This window comes from Pteropus medius, unplaced genomic scaffold, assembly GCF_902729225.1.
Source record: "Pteropus medius unplaced genomic scaffold, Ma_sr-lr_union100, whole genome shotgun sequence".
Lineage (NCBI taxonomy): Eukaryota > Metazoa > Chordata > Mammalia > Chiroptera > Pteropodidae > Pteropus > Pteropus medius.
The window spans coordinates 11,875,417-11,893,384 of NW_024354499.1; positions in this window are offsets into that span (position 1 = coordinate 11,875,417).

Sequence of the window (17,968 nt, forward strand, 5' to 3'; positions counted from 1 at the left end):
AAATCTCAATGAGGAGATATGTGAGATTATTTGAGTATGAATTGCAAAATCCAGAGAAGCCTTGTGAGTAGGAGTTGCATTTGAGCTGAGTCTCTTAACGTTTTTTAGAACACTTTATCTCATCATCCGTTAATAAATACTTACTGTAGAAAACGCAAAAAGGGAGGGACTTGAAGAGCAAATTATAAATTAAAATAATCAGTTATTATTATCCTCTTTAAATTAAAGAGGACATTAAGTGTTCTTCGGTTGCATAGCATGTAAAGTGTTCTTCCTTCAAATTTTAGGGAGCTCTCTACTACCTCTTTTTATTATATATACACAAACATTCTGTCAATACCATTGTTTCAGTAGTAACTGAAAAAAAAAAAGAAAAAGACAGACTTGACAGCAAACACCAGGAACAGGAATTTCATTCCATAGCAAGGAAACATTTATTGGCTAAAAACCCATTTCGAAGCTGTGAAAAAAATGATGGGAGGTATATATTTGGGAGAGAATGAAGGTTCCAGGCGGTTACACTTGGGAAGATTAAGAGCTCTTATTTGGAACCTGGAATCTTATTGTGGGACTGCCTATTAGTTAAACATTAATCAGTGACCATTTTTTTGACATTAATGGATGTCTGGGCAGCATGAAAATAAAAGGACAAATTTTATCCAGTTTAAGTGGATAATCCGAATAAGGATTACTGAAGAAAGAAAAAAAATAAAGCAAATTCTCTTGTAACTGTTTCATTCTGTTTTAATCCTTGCCTTTGTGTGTGTGTAATTCACACCTTTGACGTTAGGGCTACACTAGAAAACTATAGGACCTCAGAGGCCAGACATAGTTTTAGGAAAAATGGAAATCAGTGTGCCACATAATGCAGTGCTGTTTGTTCCAGAAAATCATTTTCTTTGGACCAAATTAAAGTGGCTGATATAAATTATTTAAGGTCTATTTTTCTAGAAGAGGGTGTGAAACCCTAGTATTCTTTGAGTCAGTACAAAGTCCGTAGAAAGATTTTTGGTTGATTTACCCTTCATGGGGACCCAGAAGCTTCTTTTTTTCAGCCTTTTAGAGATATAATTGATATATAATATTATGCAAATTTAAGATGTATAACATGATTTGATACATGTATATATTGTGAAATAGTAGTAAGTTTAGTTAACACCTCCATCTGTCATGTGATTACTTTTAGCGTGTGTGTGTGTGTGTGGTAAGAACATTTAAGATCTACTCTCAGCAACTTTCAACTTTCAAGTATGTAATACAGTATTTTTAACTATAGTCACCATGCTGTACATTACAAACCCTGAATTTATTCATCTTATAACTGGAAGTTTGTACTTTTTGATCAGTATCTCCAATTTCACCACTCCTCAGGCTCTAATAACCACCATTCTACTCTCTGTTTCTATGAGTGTAGCTTTTTTAGAGTTCATAGATAAGTACGGTCATATACTACTTGTCTTTCTCTCTCTGAATTATTTCTCAGGATAATACCACAAAGCCCATCCACATTGTCACAAAAAGGCAGGATTTCCTTTTTTATGTCTGAATAATATGCCATGGTGTGTGTGCATATGTCTATATCATGTTTCTTTTTACATTTATTCTTTCATGGACACTTAGATTGTTTTCATGTCTTGGCTGTTATTAATAATGCTTCAGTGAACATGAGAGTTCAAATATCTCTTTTAAGATTCTGATTTTATTTCTTTTGGATATAAACTCAGAAGTGGGATTGCTGGGTCATATGGTACTTTTATGTTTAGATTTTTTGAAGAACCTTAATACTGCTTTCTAAAGTAGCTGTACCAATTTTCATTCCCACCAATAGTGCATAAATGTTCTCTTTTCTCCATATCCTAGTCAACGCTTGTTATCTCTGTCTTTTTGATAATAGCCATTCTAACAGGTGTGAGGTGATTTTTATTTGCATTTCCCTGATTATTAGTGATGAGCACTTTTACATACCTGTTGGTTATTTATATGTTACCTTTGGGGCAATGTCTGTCTATTCAAGTCCTCTGCCCATTTTTAAAAAAAAAAAATTGGATTACTTTTTTTCTGATATTGAGTTGTATAAGTTCCTTATATATTTTGGATATTAACCTCTTATTAGATATATAGTTTGCAAGTATTTTCTCCCATTCAGTAGATTGCCTCTTAATTCTGTTGATTGTTTCCTTTGCTGTGCAGAAGGTTTTACGTTTTATATAGCCCAATTTGTTTATTTTTGCTTTTGTTGCTTGCACTTTTGATATCATATCCAAAAAATCGTTGTCAAGACAAATGTTAAAAGTTTTTTGTATGTTTTCTCCAAAGAGTTTTGCAGTTTCAGGTTTTACATAAATCTTTAATCCGTGTTAAGTTAATTTTAATGAGTGATTTATGATAGGGGTCCAGTTTCCTTATTCTATATGTGATTATTCAATTTTCCCAACATTCTTCCTTTATTGAAGAGACTAGAGTTTCCCCGTTGTATATTCTTGGCTCTTTTATCAGACATTAATTGACCATATATGTATGGGTTTATATCTGGGCTCTCAATTCTGTTCCAGTGGTCAATGTGTCTGTTTTCATGCCAATACCATACTGTTTTGATTATAGTACTCTAGATCTGCGTGGGTGGGCCCAGCGTCTGGGTCCATGAGGCAGGCCCAGTGTTGAGGCAGGCTGGGAGTCTGGGTTCTTGAAAGCTGCCTTGGAGGTTGGTACCATTGGTAATAGCTTGGTACTGGGGCAGACATGGAGCATTGTGGCCATGAGAGCTGGTGTAGAGGCTGAGTTTATAGGGGCTGGCCTGGCACTGTGACAAGGTAGGAGCCTGGGTCTGCAGGTGCTGGCCTGGTGCTGGGGCAGGCTGGGAGCCTGGAACCATGGGAACCCAAGTGCCCGGGGGCATGAGACCATGGGCATCCTCCTGGGGCTAAGGTGGGCTGGGAGCCTGTTATCATGGGAGCCAGTGGCACTGGTGCAAGCCTGGTGCTGGGGTTTCTGAATGGAAGGTATTTCTCTCTGTGCAGGGCTGACTAGGTTTGGGGTTACAGGAGAAGTGTGAAACTGCCTTTCCTACCTTCTTCAATGCATCGCTTCTTATTTCTGTGTTACACACAGGTGCTGTAACTCTAGCTACTGGAATCCTTTGCACCCCCGAAGGCATTTTCATGAGCAATTATTTGTTCAAATAATTGGTATTTTTGAAAGGGAACAAGTAGTACTAGAAATTCCTATACTGCCATCTTGCTGACCCCAGAAACTTTTTTCCAAATGAATCATAAACTTTTTCACATTGTCCTTGCACCTCAGATACTTAGATATACATTTTAACATTATGGCTTTTTCTCATGTGCAGTGTCTATAGAGCAGAACATACTGTATTAAATTGTTCATAATATCAGTTAAGAAAAAAGATGTAATATTCAGCCACAACGGGGATTTCAGATTATCACTATCTGACACTATTTAATAGGCACAAGTGTGGTAATGTGGAGGTAGAAGGAAGACCATTGGGAAATAAATACTAAAGCATGTAGCTTTGACTTGAGGGGGAATAAAATGCTCAATAGAAATAGCTGTGAATCAATGAAAGCTATTCATAACAATTTACAATACCAGCCTAAACTGCCTTAAGAGTAAAGTTCATGTAACTGCTGTTCATAAGAGCATATAATTTAGGTGAGACCTATATCCTTTAAGCCGTGCATCCCTCTCTCTGACTCCCTAATACATCTTTCAGACTTTGATGATGCTATGTCCATATGCTTCATCTGCATTGTAATTGTATAAACTTTAATAATTCCCTTCCTAGAATGTATAGTAACAAGTTTTCAGTCTGTTCTAAGCAAAAATCTGTCCAGCCTTCTTCGTAATAACCTCATTTCAGCATTCTTCATTTTTATGTTTTTACTGTCATCTTGCATAGAGCCTGAGAATGGCAGACCCAGTGACAAGTCCTTACTCACTTCCTTATCTTACATAACAAAAGAAAAAAAAATCATAAATTGAGTCTATACCATATCATGTGGTTGAAAAGTGACTAAGTTTAGACCATATTCTGAGGTTCTGGAAAGGATTCCTCTCTCTTCTCTGCCTTAAATTGGTTGGTATTCTGATGGAATCAGACTAAGCATTAAATCAGAGCATTCCTCAATTCAACCCAAGCTCTCTGTTTTCCAGGAATAGCTTTTTTGAAGAAACAGTGCTGCTTTGGATTCTGCATCCAGATGGCAATGCAAAATGAGGAGAACTTGCTGGATAATCCCAGAATCTTCCCAAATGTTTGTTTTGAATACTAAGAAATAAGTTTATAAGGCTGAACATGTGGTGGAGAAGGCATAGGCAGCTTTTCAAAATTGATTCTCACTTGCATAAGACAAATTTGTTTGCCACATGACTTTTAAAACCATTCAATGATTTTATGAAGCAAATATTTTTATTACTGAAAAAAAGATTGCTCACCATATTATGACCCTGAGTGAGTAATATCCTCAAATTCCTCTTCCCCTCCTGGATTTGGGTGTTCAGAACACATTCAGGCATGACATATTAATTTAAAAGTCGGTTTTTAAAGGCCTTAAGTGGATAAAGCCCTACCCCCACCTCTTGGTTTGAATAACCTCATACCTATGGATCTCTTAATATGGCACCAAAAAGCTTATATCCTGCCAGAAAAATGATCAAATTGTCAAACTTCATAGACTTTATTGGATTACCATATATGACTGTTTATTTGTGAAATATGTTTATAAGCGGACGAGTTTGATATTTAAATAGCCAAAAGTATTACAACCTATGTCTTTGACTTTAACTACTCCCACTTAAGGGTGAATCTATCTTCATCCCCACTCCTTTCCTCTTTTCTTTTTCAAGTGGTTAAGACTAAGTCATTAGCATCTTATATCTCTCCAGTGATATCAAATTGATTCTTCTTCAAATATATAGGTGAGAAATTAAGCCCAGCAGGAGCCATTCATTCTTTGTTTGAAAAGAAATTATAAATAGGATGGTTTTAGGAATTAGACTATCAAACTCAAAGAACTAAACCAAATGCCTGAGAGAGAGTAGAAGATTGGGTAATTTGAGTTGAGGAATAATAGAAATTTTTGATTAGAAATTAATTGGCACCCGTATGCAAAATATATCTATGAGGTTAGGTGTTGGTGAAGTGTATATTAGTGTGTGTGTGTGTGTGTGTGTGTGTGTGTGTGTGTTAGATTTGATGATTGTATAGGAAAGATTCACCATCTCCCAGTTGACCGCAATGTAAGATGTACTTTTCTTCACTTTTGATGTTAGGTTTTAAACAGTGGTATGTAGAACAAGCAAAAGCTCAAAATATCTGTGCAGCTGTGCTTGCTTTTTCAAGCTCCTGAATTTTGCCATAAGAAGAACATACTTCGAGTGAGGGCTGATCTAATGAGATTAAGAATCACATAAAGCAGATTATTATCTAATGCAGAGTTTGGAACCTTGCTCAGCTTTGCTTAAATCAGCCATGCTGCAGTTGACCCATAGACTCATATGTGTGAAATTATTATTATTGTATATCACTAAATTTTGTGGAGTTTTTATTACGCAGCATTATTGTGAAAATAGATATGATGCATTGATGTTTATTTTTAATATCCTTCTTCTAATAGGATTTTTTCTTTGATTATTGTAGTGACTTTGAACATCAACTCTGAGTCAAATAAATATGTTCGAATTCTTGCTCCTCTGCCTGTTATTTTCCATGAGACTTTGGAGCTTAAACTACATAAAACTTAGAGTTCTTTTTAAAAAAATTCTGATAATATCTGCCTCTAGAGTTTTGTGATTATTAAGTATAACAGTATATCTCAACTGTGAACAAAATATCTGAAACATAGGACACAGTACATAGTAGTCATTATTATTATTTTAATTATGGTCAGTGCATAAGCATATGGAGATAAACTATATTTATTTTAATACAGTACTACACTGGATGCTAAATGCTCTGAACTCTGTTACCTATCTACTGAGTGAGTCATTTGTGTGCATAGGCATAGTGTCAACAAGGCCCAGGAGGGATTAGAATTAAAGGCCCAGGAGGGATTAGAATTAAAGGACCACTTTAGATCAATTTATTTACATAGCAGTAAACATGCCAGATCAGGCCACTTTTGCTATTATGAGATTTAGACTCCAAGTCCCTTCATGAGAGTGAAAGTGACATCACCATATCTCAAGCCTAAATGATGAATTGGAAGTATATTCAAAATACATATTTTCTTACTGGAAGAGGCAAATCAATATTTAATTATTATTCTTTTAGTATCTTTTAAAACTGTTGAATGGATAATTTATAATATTTTATTTAGTCATATGGGGTTCTCATTTAAAATTCTTAAAGGAGTTTAAAGAGAAAGCAAGCTTTGAATTTTAAATTAAGTTAAAATGAATCAAATCCTAGTTCCAAATACCATTTTACCTCCTTATTGCTAAAATTTGTTCTAATATTTTATTAATTCATCATTGTACTAGAACTCCTAGTGGAAATGAGGAGGGATGGTGGCCAGATAACTACCAGGTATTAGGTATATAAAACACAGGTAACAAAATTTGTGAGGATATGGAAATTAAAGGGAATGAATAAAGTGTAGTGATAACATGTCTAAGTAACAAGAATTTTTATTTTTTTTATGCTTTATCCTCCAGGTTACACAAGCAATACACAAATTAATTCTAAGATAATTTATGCATGAAACTGTATAGGCAGCCCTTTAAAAACATAATTAATAAAAGTTTATTTTTGCAACATAAAGTAATAAAATTCCATCTATTGCGATCAATAAATTCATTTATTCTAAAAAATTTTTTAAAGGCCTTTTATAGCCTTTTATTTAAATAAGCAGTTTTAGGTTTACAGAATCTTGTGCAGAAAGTACAGCGTTGCCTATACTGGTTCTTAACCCTTTCCTCCAATACACATTCTCCATTATTATTAACATATTCTAATAGTGTGATACATTTATAACCATTGGTGAACCAATATTGATATATTATTATTAACTAAAGTACATGGTTTATATTGTTTTCACTCTTAGAGTTGTAAAGTTTTTTGGATTTTGATAAATATATAATGTTATATGTCCACCTTTACAGCATAATGCAGAATAGTTTCAGTGCCCTAAAAATGCCCTTTGCTTCACATATTCATCCCAACTCCCTTTATTCTGAATCCCTGGAAACCACTGAACTTCACCTTATCTACCGCTTTGTGTTTTCCAGAATGTGATATAGTTGGAATTATACAGCATGTTACTTTTCAGACTGGCTTTTTTACTTAACAATATGCATTTAAGGTTCCTCCATGTTTTTTGTTGTTGTTGTTTTTGTTGATTTTTTTTTTTTTTTTTTTTTTTTTTTACTTTACAGTTAATTTTTCTCTTTACCATTGATAATACTCAGTCGTGTGGACTTACTAGTGTTTGTTTATACATTCATCCATTGAAAGACATCTTGATTTCTTCCAAGTTTTTCCAGTTATGAATAAAGCTGCTATAAATATTCATGTGTAGATATTTGTGTGGACTTAAGGTTTTATCTTATTTGTGTAAATATCTAGGAGCGTGATTTCTGGATCGTGTTATAAGCCAATATTGAGTTTTATAAGAAACTTCCAAACTGTCTTCTAAAGTGGGTATACTATTTGGCATGGCCACCAGCAACGAATGAGTATTCCTATTGCTCCATATCACCACCAACATTGGGTGCTGTCAGTATTTTGGATTTAAGCATCTAATACGTGTGTAGAGATATCTCAATAATGTTTTAATTTTTATTTCCCTAGTGACATATGCATTGAACACATTTTTATATGGTTATTTGCCATCTCTATATTTTCTTTGGTGAGATATCTGTTTAGATCGGTTGCCCATTGTTTTCATTGTTTTCTTATTGTTCAGTATTATGAGCTCTTATATATTTTGAATATCAGGTGTTTACCAGATATGAAATAATTGTTTTGAAATAGTGTTTTGAAATAATGTTTTCCTGTCTGTGAATAGTGTTTTTTCTCTCCTATGTTCTTTTTCAGGACAGTTTTTAATTTTAATGAAGTCAAACATTAATTTTTTTTTATTTGATGAATCATACTTTTGATGCTGTATCTAAAAAAAATCAATGCCAATTCAAGGTCATCTAGATTTTTTCCTATGTTATGTTCTAGAAACTATGTTTTTTAAAATTTTATGTTTACATCTATGATCAATTTGTTTTAATTTTTGCAAAGCTATAAGGACTATGTTTAGATTCTTTTTGTCGTTTCTGCATATGGATGTCTGCTTGTTTTAGCACCGTTTGTTGAAATTAGTAACTTTTTACCATTGAATTGCCTTTGCTTCTTTGTCAAAGATAAGTTAACTATATTTGTGTGATTCTATGTCTCGACCCCCTAATTTGGTCCATTGATCTGTCTATTATTTCACCTTACCACCAACTCTTAAATCACTGTAGCTTTATAGTAGGTCTTGAAGTCATGTAGTCAGTATTGTATTGGCTTTTCTGGGTCTTTTGAATTTTCATATAAACTTTGGAATTAGTTTGTTGATGTACACAAAATAACCTGCTATGATTTTGATTTGGATTGTATTGAATCTATAGATCAAGTTAGGAAGAATCGACTTCAGTATCAGTATCTATGAACATGGAATATCTCTTATTTTGCTATTTGATTTCTTTCATCAGAGTTTGTAGTTTTCCTCGTATAGATCTCTAATCTATACATATTTTGTTATAGTTATACCTGTTCATTTTTGATGCTGCTAATGTTTTTAATTTCAAATTCAAATTGTTCATTGCTGCCATATAAGAAACCGATTGACTTTTGTATATTAACCTCATATCGTGCAACTATTCTATAATTGCATAGTAGTTCCAAGAGTTATTTTTTATTTATTTTTATTTTTTTTGTCAGTTCTTTGGAATTTTCTACATAGACAGTCATATCATCCAGGAACAGAGACAGGTTTATTCTTCTTTCTCAGTCTGCATGCCTTTTATTTCCTTTTCTTGTCTTCCAGTATGATGTTGAATAGGAGTGGTGGTGAGAAAGGACATACCTTGATCCTGATTATAGCAGGAAAACAACTAGTTTCTTACCATTATGTATTATGTCAGCTCTAGGTGATTTTGTAGATGTTCTTTATCAAGTTGAGGAAGTTCCGTTCATGTTTGGTTTGGTAAAAGTTTTTTATCATGTGTAGATATTAGATTGGTCACATGCTTTTTTTCTGCTCTTGTGGATATCATATGAGTTTTCTTATTTAGCCTGTGGATATGATAGGTTACAAAATAGATTTTAACTATTAAACCAGCCTTGCATACTTGAAATATTTCCACTTGAATATGATGTATAATTTTTTCTATACATTGTTAGATTCAGTTGCTGATATTTTGCTGAAAATATTTATATTTATGTTCATGAGAAATATTGATCTATAACTTTCTCCCTAGTAATGCTGTTGTTTGGATTTGGTATTAGTGTAATGAAACATGTTTGTTATGTAATATTCCCTCTGCTTCTATCTTCTGTATGAGATTATAGAAAATGGTATTTTTCTTTAAGTGTTTGGTAAAATTTACAGGGAAACCATTTGGGCCTGTTTTATTGTTTGTTTGTTTGTTTTTGGGAGGTTATTACCTGTTGCTTCAATTTCTTCAATAGATATAGGCCAAATTGAATTATCTCCTCCTTGTGTTTCTTTTGATATATCATGTTTTTCAAGGAAACGGCCCATTTCATTTAACTTTGGGGACAGAGAATTGCTCATAATATTCCTTTATTGCCATTTTAATGACCATGAGATCAGTTGTGTGTTGGCCCCCAATTTTATTTCTGACATTAATATTTAATGTCTTCGTGTTTTTTCTGTTTAACTTAGCTCAATGTTTTATCAATTTTATTTCTCTTTTCTAGGATGAATTTTAGTTTTATTAATTTTCTCTATTAAGTTGCTGTTTATAATTTCATCAATTTTTATTTTTATTTTTATTATTTTTTTCCTGCTTACTTTATTAATTTCCTGTTTGCAATTTCATTGATTTCTATTCTGATTTTTATTATTTTTTAATTTAATTTACTTTTTTGTTTCTTAATGTTGAAACTTAGATTATTGATTTTCAATTTTTATCTTTTCTTATATATGTATTTAATATACAATTTTCTGTAAGCACTACTTTGGCTATAACACACAAAATTTGAAAAGTATTTCTATTTTCATTTAGTTCAAAATACTTTTTGAAATTTCTCTAAAACTTTTTTTACTTATATACTAAAAAATATGTTATTTAATATCCAAATACCCAACTATTTTGGGACTGTCTAGCTTCTTTTATAGATTTCTAGTTTAATTCTGTGACCATCTGAGAATGTACTTTATATAATTTATATTCTTTTAAATTTGCAAAGATGTGTTTTATGATTCAGGATGCAGTCTATTTTGGGGAATGTTCTATGTGAGCTTAAAAGAATGTATATTTCAGTGTTATTCGATGGACTATTTTATAAATGTCAAATAGATTCAGTTGAATGATGGTGCTGTTCAGTTCAGCTATATAGTTACTGATTTTCTGCCTCCTGGATCTGTCTGTTACTGATATTAAGATTTAAAGTCTTGAACTATAATAGTGGGTATGTTCTTTCAGTTCTACCAGCGCTTTCCTCACTTATTCCAATGTATAATTGTTGGGTACACACATTAAGAATGGTATGCCTACTTGAAGAACTGACCCCATATCTTTATGTGATGCCCTCTTTATATCTGATCATTTTCCTTACATTAAATCTGCTTTGTTCAAAAGTAATATATCTACTCTAGCTTTCTTTTGGTCAATGTTACTATAATATATTCTTCATACCTTTACTTTTAATCTATCTTTATTTATATTTAAATTGGGATTCTTGTGGTCAACATACACTTTTTTTGTAATTCATTCTGATAGACTGTATGTATGTTAAGACTATTCACATTTAAAATAATTATTGATAAAGTTTCTTTAATATTTATCGTACTTGTTAATATGTTCTGTTTGTTAATATGTTCTATTTGTTGCCCTTATCTTTATTTCCTTTTTTTGTCTCCTATTTTTTCTTGCATTCCGTTTTTTTTGTTTGTTTGTTTGTTTGTTTGTTTTACACCTACAGCACCTAGGTGGTCTCCCATCCAAGTACTAACCAGGCCCAACCCTGCTTAGCTTCCAAGATCAGACAAGATCGAACACGTTCAGGGTGGCATGGCCGTAGACACATTCTGTTTTTAATTGAGCATTTTATATGATTTAATTTTCTCATCTATCTTACCATATCAATTATACTACTACTACTACTACTACTACTACTTCTTCTTCTTCTTCTTCTTCTTCTTCTGCTTCTTCTTCTTCTTCTTATTTTAGTGGCTGCTCTAGAGTTTGCAATATACATTTACAACTAATCTATGTTTACTTTTAAATAATACTATGCAACTTCATGGTCTGTTTTGTTACTTTATAATTGAGTATTTAAAATTTCTCCTTCCCATTTCTTATAACATCATTGGTATACATTTCACTTAACCATAAGCTATAATTATTCAAAGTATTGTTGCTATTATTATTTGGAACAAACTGCTATCTGTTAGAACATTTAAGAGTAAAAAAAGATTTTATTTTACCTTTATTTCTTCTCACATGGATTTCCATTCTTTATGTAAGTCTGAATTTCTGACATATGATTTTCCTTCCCTTTAAAAATCTTTTAACATTTCTTACAAGTCAGGTCTACTGGCAACAAATTTTCTCAAATTTCGTTTGTCTGAGAAAGTCTTTGTTTATTTTTCACTTTTCGAAGGATAATTTTACTGAATCTAGAATTCTAGGTTTCTTTGTTTTCACACTTAAATATTTTCCTCCATTTTCTTCTTGCTCGAATAATGCCTGAAGACTGATGTAATTCTTATTCTTGTAACTCTATGAATAAGGAATTCCCCGCTGGCTTCTTTAAAGATTTTCTCTTTGTCTTTAATGTTCCGAAGTTTCATTTTGAAATGCGTAGGTGTAGATATTTTGGTATTATCCTGCTCAATGTTCTGTGAGCTTCCTGGCTTTGTATCTGACAAGAAATTTGTAAATTTCTCAGCCTCTATTATTTTAAACATTTCTACTGTTTCTTTCCATCTGTCTTCTTTTGGTATTCCCATTATGTGTATATTATACCTTTTGTAACTGTTCCAGGGTTCTTAGATATTCTATTCTATCTTTTTCATTCTTTTTTTTTTTTCTCTTTACATTTCACTTTGGGAGGTATCCTTGAGCTTACTGATTCTTTCCATGCCTGTATACAATCTACCGATGAGCCCATCAAAGGCATTCTTTATTTCTGTTACAGTTTTTGATTTCTAGCAGTTTCTTATGATACTCTCTCGAGTTCCTTTCTGTTGACATTATCCATCTGTCTTACACATAGACCAGTTTATTCAGTACGGGCCTTTAGCATATTAATTAAGGTTATTTATGTTGTAGGTCTGATATTTTAAAAAATCTATGTCATATCTGGCTCTAGTTCTGATGTATGCCATTCAGACTATAATTTTGCCTTTTAGCATGACTTATTTTTGTTGAAAGGCACACATGATATATCAGGTAAAGTGAAGTAAAATAAATAGGTCTTCAATGTATGATTTTATGATTATATGGCTGGTAGTTAGGCTATATTTATTGTTTGCTGTAGCTATAGGTGTCAGAGCTAAAATTTCTTCTGGTGACTTAGTTTTTGTCTCCTATAATGTCTTTGTATTTCCCTAGGGACTTCTTAAATAGGGTTTGAATCTTGAAAGTTTTTCAGCTGTAATCTCTTGTTATTATACTAGAGTCCTGCTGTTACGATAGCAATATGTGGGGGAGTGGGGAAGAAGCATTTTTTAACCCTGCAATTGAATCTCAGTCTTATAGTGAGTCTCTTCACCTGTTCTATAACCTGTCTAAGTGCTTTTCAGCCTTATTTTTCATCCCTTAGATGATAAGTACACTAGAATGGTCCAAAGGTAGGTATTTCCTTTCTCCCACCTTGGTTAAGCTCTGTAAAATAGTTTCCCTGAAGATGAAGACAAGCATTTGTTAAGGAATACAGAAAGCTGTAGGCTTATTTCATAATGGCTACTTTTTCTCTCTTTCTGCTGGAAGCAGGAAGGAATTTTTCTCCAATATTTACAATGAGAATCTACTGGACCACTTGGAGATTGAACTCATAAAAGTGTGGAGGTGCCACCAAGCACAGGCATCCAGGAGTTTTAATCTCTCAAGCTAGTCCATATGCAGTCTCCAGCAGTTAGTCTACTACCCTTTAAGCATTCCTACTTGATGCTGGCTCCAGTGGTGGGTTCTGCTTTTAGTAAGATATGATTCTCTGTATCTGACACTCTCTCCAGATTTCAGTTACTTGTCCAATGACCCTAATTCTCTGACAGATGTAAGAAGTGTTGATTTTCAGTTGTTGTTGTGAGGGTGGAAGTGATAGGTCCCAAGCTCTTTATATATCAGACTAGAAAATAGACGTCCAATTCTTTTTGTAATATAAACAGAAAACTCTCCAAAAAAAAAAACCAATTGAAAAGAATGTAGAGCAACTTTTTAGAAAGAGTGTGGAACAACAATGTAGAGGAACAAAAAAACAAACAAAAATCCCCGCTAAACCTGTAGCTCTATAACCAGCAAAATTATCTTCTAAAAAAGAAGGCAAAATAGCAACATTTCAGACATACAATATCTAGAAGTATATATCACCAGTAAATTCACATTTCAAAACATATTAAAAGAAGTCATTCATGCAAAGAGAAACTATTTCCATGTGAAAAAAAAGGAAACAAAGTGTGCCAAGAAAGGTAATTGCATAGATACTTATATAACATTATTTTTTATGAGGTAAATACCTTTAAAGTATAACTGACTATTTAAAGAAAAATTACAATGGACTCAGGTTTGTAATATGTGTGTAAATAAAGTTATGGCAACAGTAGCATAAACAATAGCATAAAGACTAGAAGGTGAGACATGGAAGTATATTATTGTATGGTTCTTAACTATATATTGAATTTATATCATGTTATTTAAAAGTCAACTTTGATGATAAAGATGTATGTTATAAACTAAAGCAGCTCGTAAAAGTAGAAATACGAAGACTTATACTTCACAGATTAACAGATATAAAACAGAATCATAAAAGACTTGATCCAAAAGAAGGCACAAAAAGAAGAAAAACAAAGGAGAGATTAAAAATATAGATTATAAAACAATTAAAAGATATATTCACACTAACTACATTGATCATTACATTAAATATAATTAAGAGTTAGAGATTGGTTGAAAAAGCATTACTCTAGTTAATACTACTTACATTGGAATATAGTTTTAATATAAAGACACAAATAAGTTAAAAGTAAAATAGTGGGAAATGATATATGCTAACGCTAATAAAAAGACGGTTTGAGTATCTATATTAATATCATACCAAATAAATTTTGGAGTAAAGAATATTATCTGACGTAAAGTCATTTCATAGTGATAAAAGTATTGGGTTATCAAGAAATTATACAAATCTTAAACATTTATGCAATAATAACAGAGCTTCCAATGCATGAAGCAAAACCTTGCTGAACTGCACGGAGAAAGAGAAAAACAAAGACAATATTACATTACAAAATTTCAGTACCCATATTGAAAAATTGATAGAACAAGTAGACAGAAATTAGAAAGGATATGGAAGACCTGAATAACAATTTCAGCCAATTTGACCTAATTGAAATTTATATAATATTTTGCACAACAGTAGAATTCATATTATTTTCAAGTTCACTTGATTCATTTAAAAGAGAAAATATTCTGAGATATAACAAAAGTCTCAAATATAAAAGGTTTTAATTTATGCAAAGTATGTACTCTGACCACAATGAAATTAAGTTAAAAATATTTACAAAAGATCTCTGAAAAATAGTATATATTTTTAAATCGAATAACATACTTGTATATAAGCTATGGTTCAAAGAAGAATCATAAAGGAAAATAGGAAACATTATGTACTAAAATAAAGTGAAAATACAACATATTTAGTAGCATTGTGGGATGCTACTAAAGCAGTGTTTACTTGGAAATTTATAGCCTATCAAAAAATAAAAGAAAGGCACCATATCAATGACCTTAAATCAATGAACTAGAAAAAAGCAGAAGAAAGGGAAAACATAGATAAAAGCCAAAATCACTTAAACAGAACACAGAAAACACTAAAAAAGAATAAATGAAACTGAAAGCTGGGTTTTTGAGAAGATCAATAAAATTGAGAAATTTTCATTTAGACTGACCAGTAAAAAATGAGTGAATACACAAATTAATAACATATGGAATTTTATAGGAACATCATTGCAGAATCTACAGATATTCAAAAGAAAATAAAGATCTAATGTAAATGAATTTATATCAATGAATTTAGTTACTTAGATAAAATGGGGAAATCCCTTGAGTGATGCAACTACTAAAACTTAAAGAAGAAATAACCTCTTAAGAGGTGATTGTCCTATAATATTGTTAAAGTTCAATATTAGTGGAAACCAAACAAATAAAAAAACTTCCCACAAAGAATATTCCAAATATGTATGACTTCACTGGTGAATTCTACCAAATATTTCAAGAATAAATAATAATAATTCTATAAAAAATCTTCCAGAAAATTTAAAAATTTAAAACTCAATCAGTGAGATGAGAAATAGCCTCATACCAAAACCAGTGTAAGAGACATTATCAGAAACAAAAACAAAACAACAAACTTCAGACTAATATCATTCTTGAAAATAGATGAAAAACCACTGTATCTAACAATTTATAACAAAGATACTATAACTGAAACTTTTAATTCTATATTTCAACTCGGCTAGGCTATGGTGCCGTTATTCAAACTTATAGTATAGATGCTACTGTGAAGATATTTGGCAGATATGAATAACATTTACAATCAGCTGACTTTAAGTAAAAGAAATTACTTTGGATACCCAATAAGTTGAAAGCCTTAAGAACAAAAGCTGAGGTTTCCCAGAGTTGAAGGAATTCTGCTTCAAGTCTGTAATGCAGAAGTCCTGCCCGAGTTCCCAGTCCCCACACTGCAAGGCTGCCCTCTGGGTTTCAGACTTTCCAGGCCTCACACTTGTGAGGAGCCAGCTCCTTAAAGCCTCTCTGTCTCTCACATTCTCTCTTCCTCAGAGGATAGATAAGGGAAATATAGATAGATAAATAGATCTATATAGATATGAATCTATGTATCCATATTTTTGATCAGTGCTATTTATCTGGAGAACCCTGACTAAAACAATTACTTAATAGGGTTCATCTCCAAACAGCAAGATTGACTTAACATTTGAAAAAAAAATTAAGTTCATCATATTAGCAAACTGAAAAAAAATAACAGGTTATTATCTCAATAGACACACACAGACATACATACACACACAAAACATTTGACAAAATACAAAATCCAAGAAAAGATACTCAGCAACTTGCAGATAGGAAAAACAAAAAAAAAAAACTCCTCTTTCAATCTAATAGGGCATCTGCAAAAAATAAAACAAACAAACAAACAAACATATATTTATTCATAGATATAAAGTAAAATAAAATAAAACAAACCTACATTTGTTTCATTGTGAATGACTGAATACTTTTCTCCTAGGATCAAGAACAAGACATGAATGTCCATCCTCACTTCTATTCATTATTTTACTGGAGGTTCTAGCTAGCACAATAACATTAAGTGAAAGAAAGGAGAGGTATCAAATTGGAAATGAAGAGGTACAAATGTTTTTAATTTATATTTGCTATGCTAATCTAGTAGAACATCTGATGGATTATACAAAAAATGCAAAACAAAACATACAATTCAACAAGATTAGCAAGGTTACAAGACAGATCAATATATAAATATCAATTGTATTTCTATATGGTTATGCAAATTTTGAAATTAAAATTTAAAAACAGTACCGTTTATAATAGCAACAAAAATATGAAGTACTTAAGAATAAATCTGGCAAAATATGTTCAAGATTTGTACAATAAATAATGTAAAACATTGCTGAGATAAATAAAACCTAAATAAATACTGAAAAATATGTTATAAATCAGAACAACCAATATTAAGATGTCATTTTCATCAGATTAATCTATATTTTCAATACAATCTCAATCAAAATCCCAGTGGGCTTTTATTGTAGAAATTTATCAGTCTAATATAAAATGTATGTGGAAATGAATTATGTGAATGTCTGACACAACTTTATTTCAAAATTTATTATGAAGTTACAGTAACTAAGATAGTGTGGTATTGGTTTAAAAGTAGAAAAAAGATCAGTGAAACAGAAGAAAGACTACCGAAATAGATTCCTGCTTATATGGACAATTGATTTTCAGCAAAGGCACAATAACAATTCTGGGGAGGAATGATAATTTTCAACAAATGATGCTGAGACAATTGGATGATCATATCCAAAAAAAATTATTTTCACTCTGTACCAAATATTATATGCAAAATGAACCACAAACACAATTATAAAATCTAAATCTATAAAACTACTAAACAAAACCATATGAGAAAAATCTTTTGTGAGACAGGGTGAATCAGAAGTTTCTTAGACATACCACCAAAAGTATATTCTATATTTAAAAAATATAAATTAGATTTTATCATATCAAAACTTTAAAATACTTTCTGCTTCAAAATACATTGTTGAAATAATGAAAATACAAGTCGAAACCAAGGAGAAAATATTTGCCAATTGTTTATCTGAGGAAGGAATTGTATCTAATATATAAGAAGAACATGCAAAACTCAATTATGAAAAACCATGAAATACTTTGGATATTTCTTAAAAAGGTAAAGACATACTTTTGACCAGCCATTCCACTTCTAGGAATTTACATAAGAGAAATTAAAGCATACATC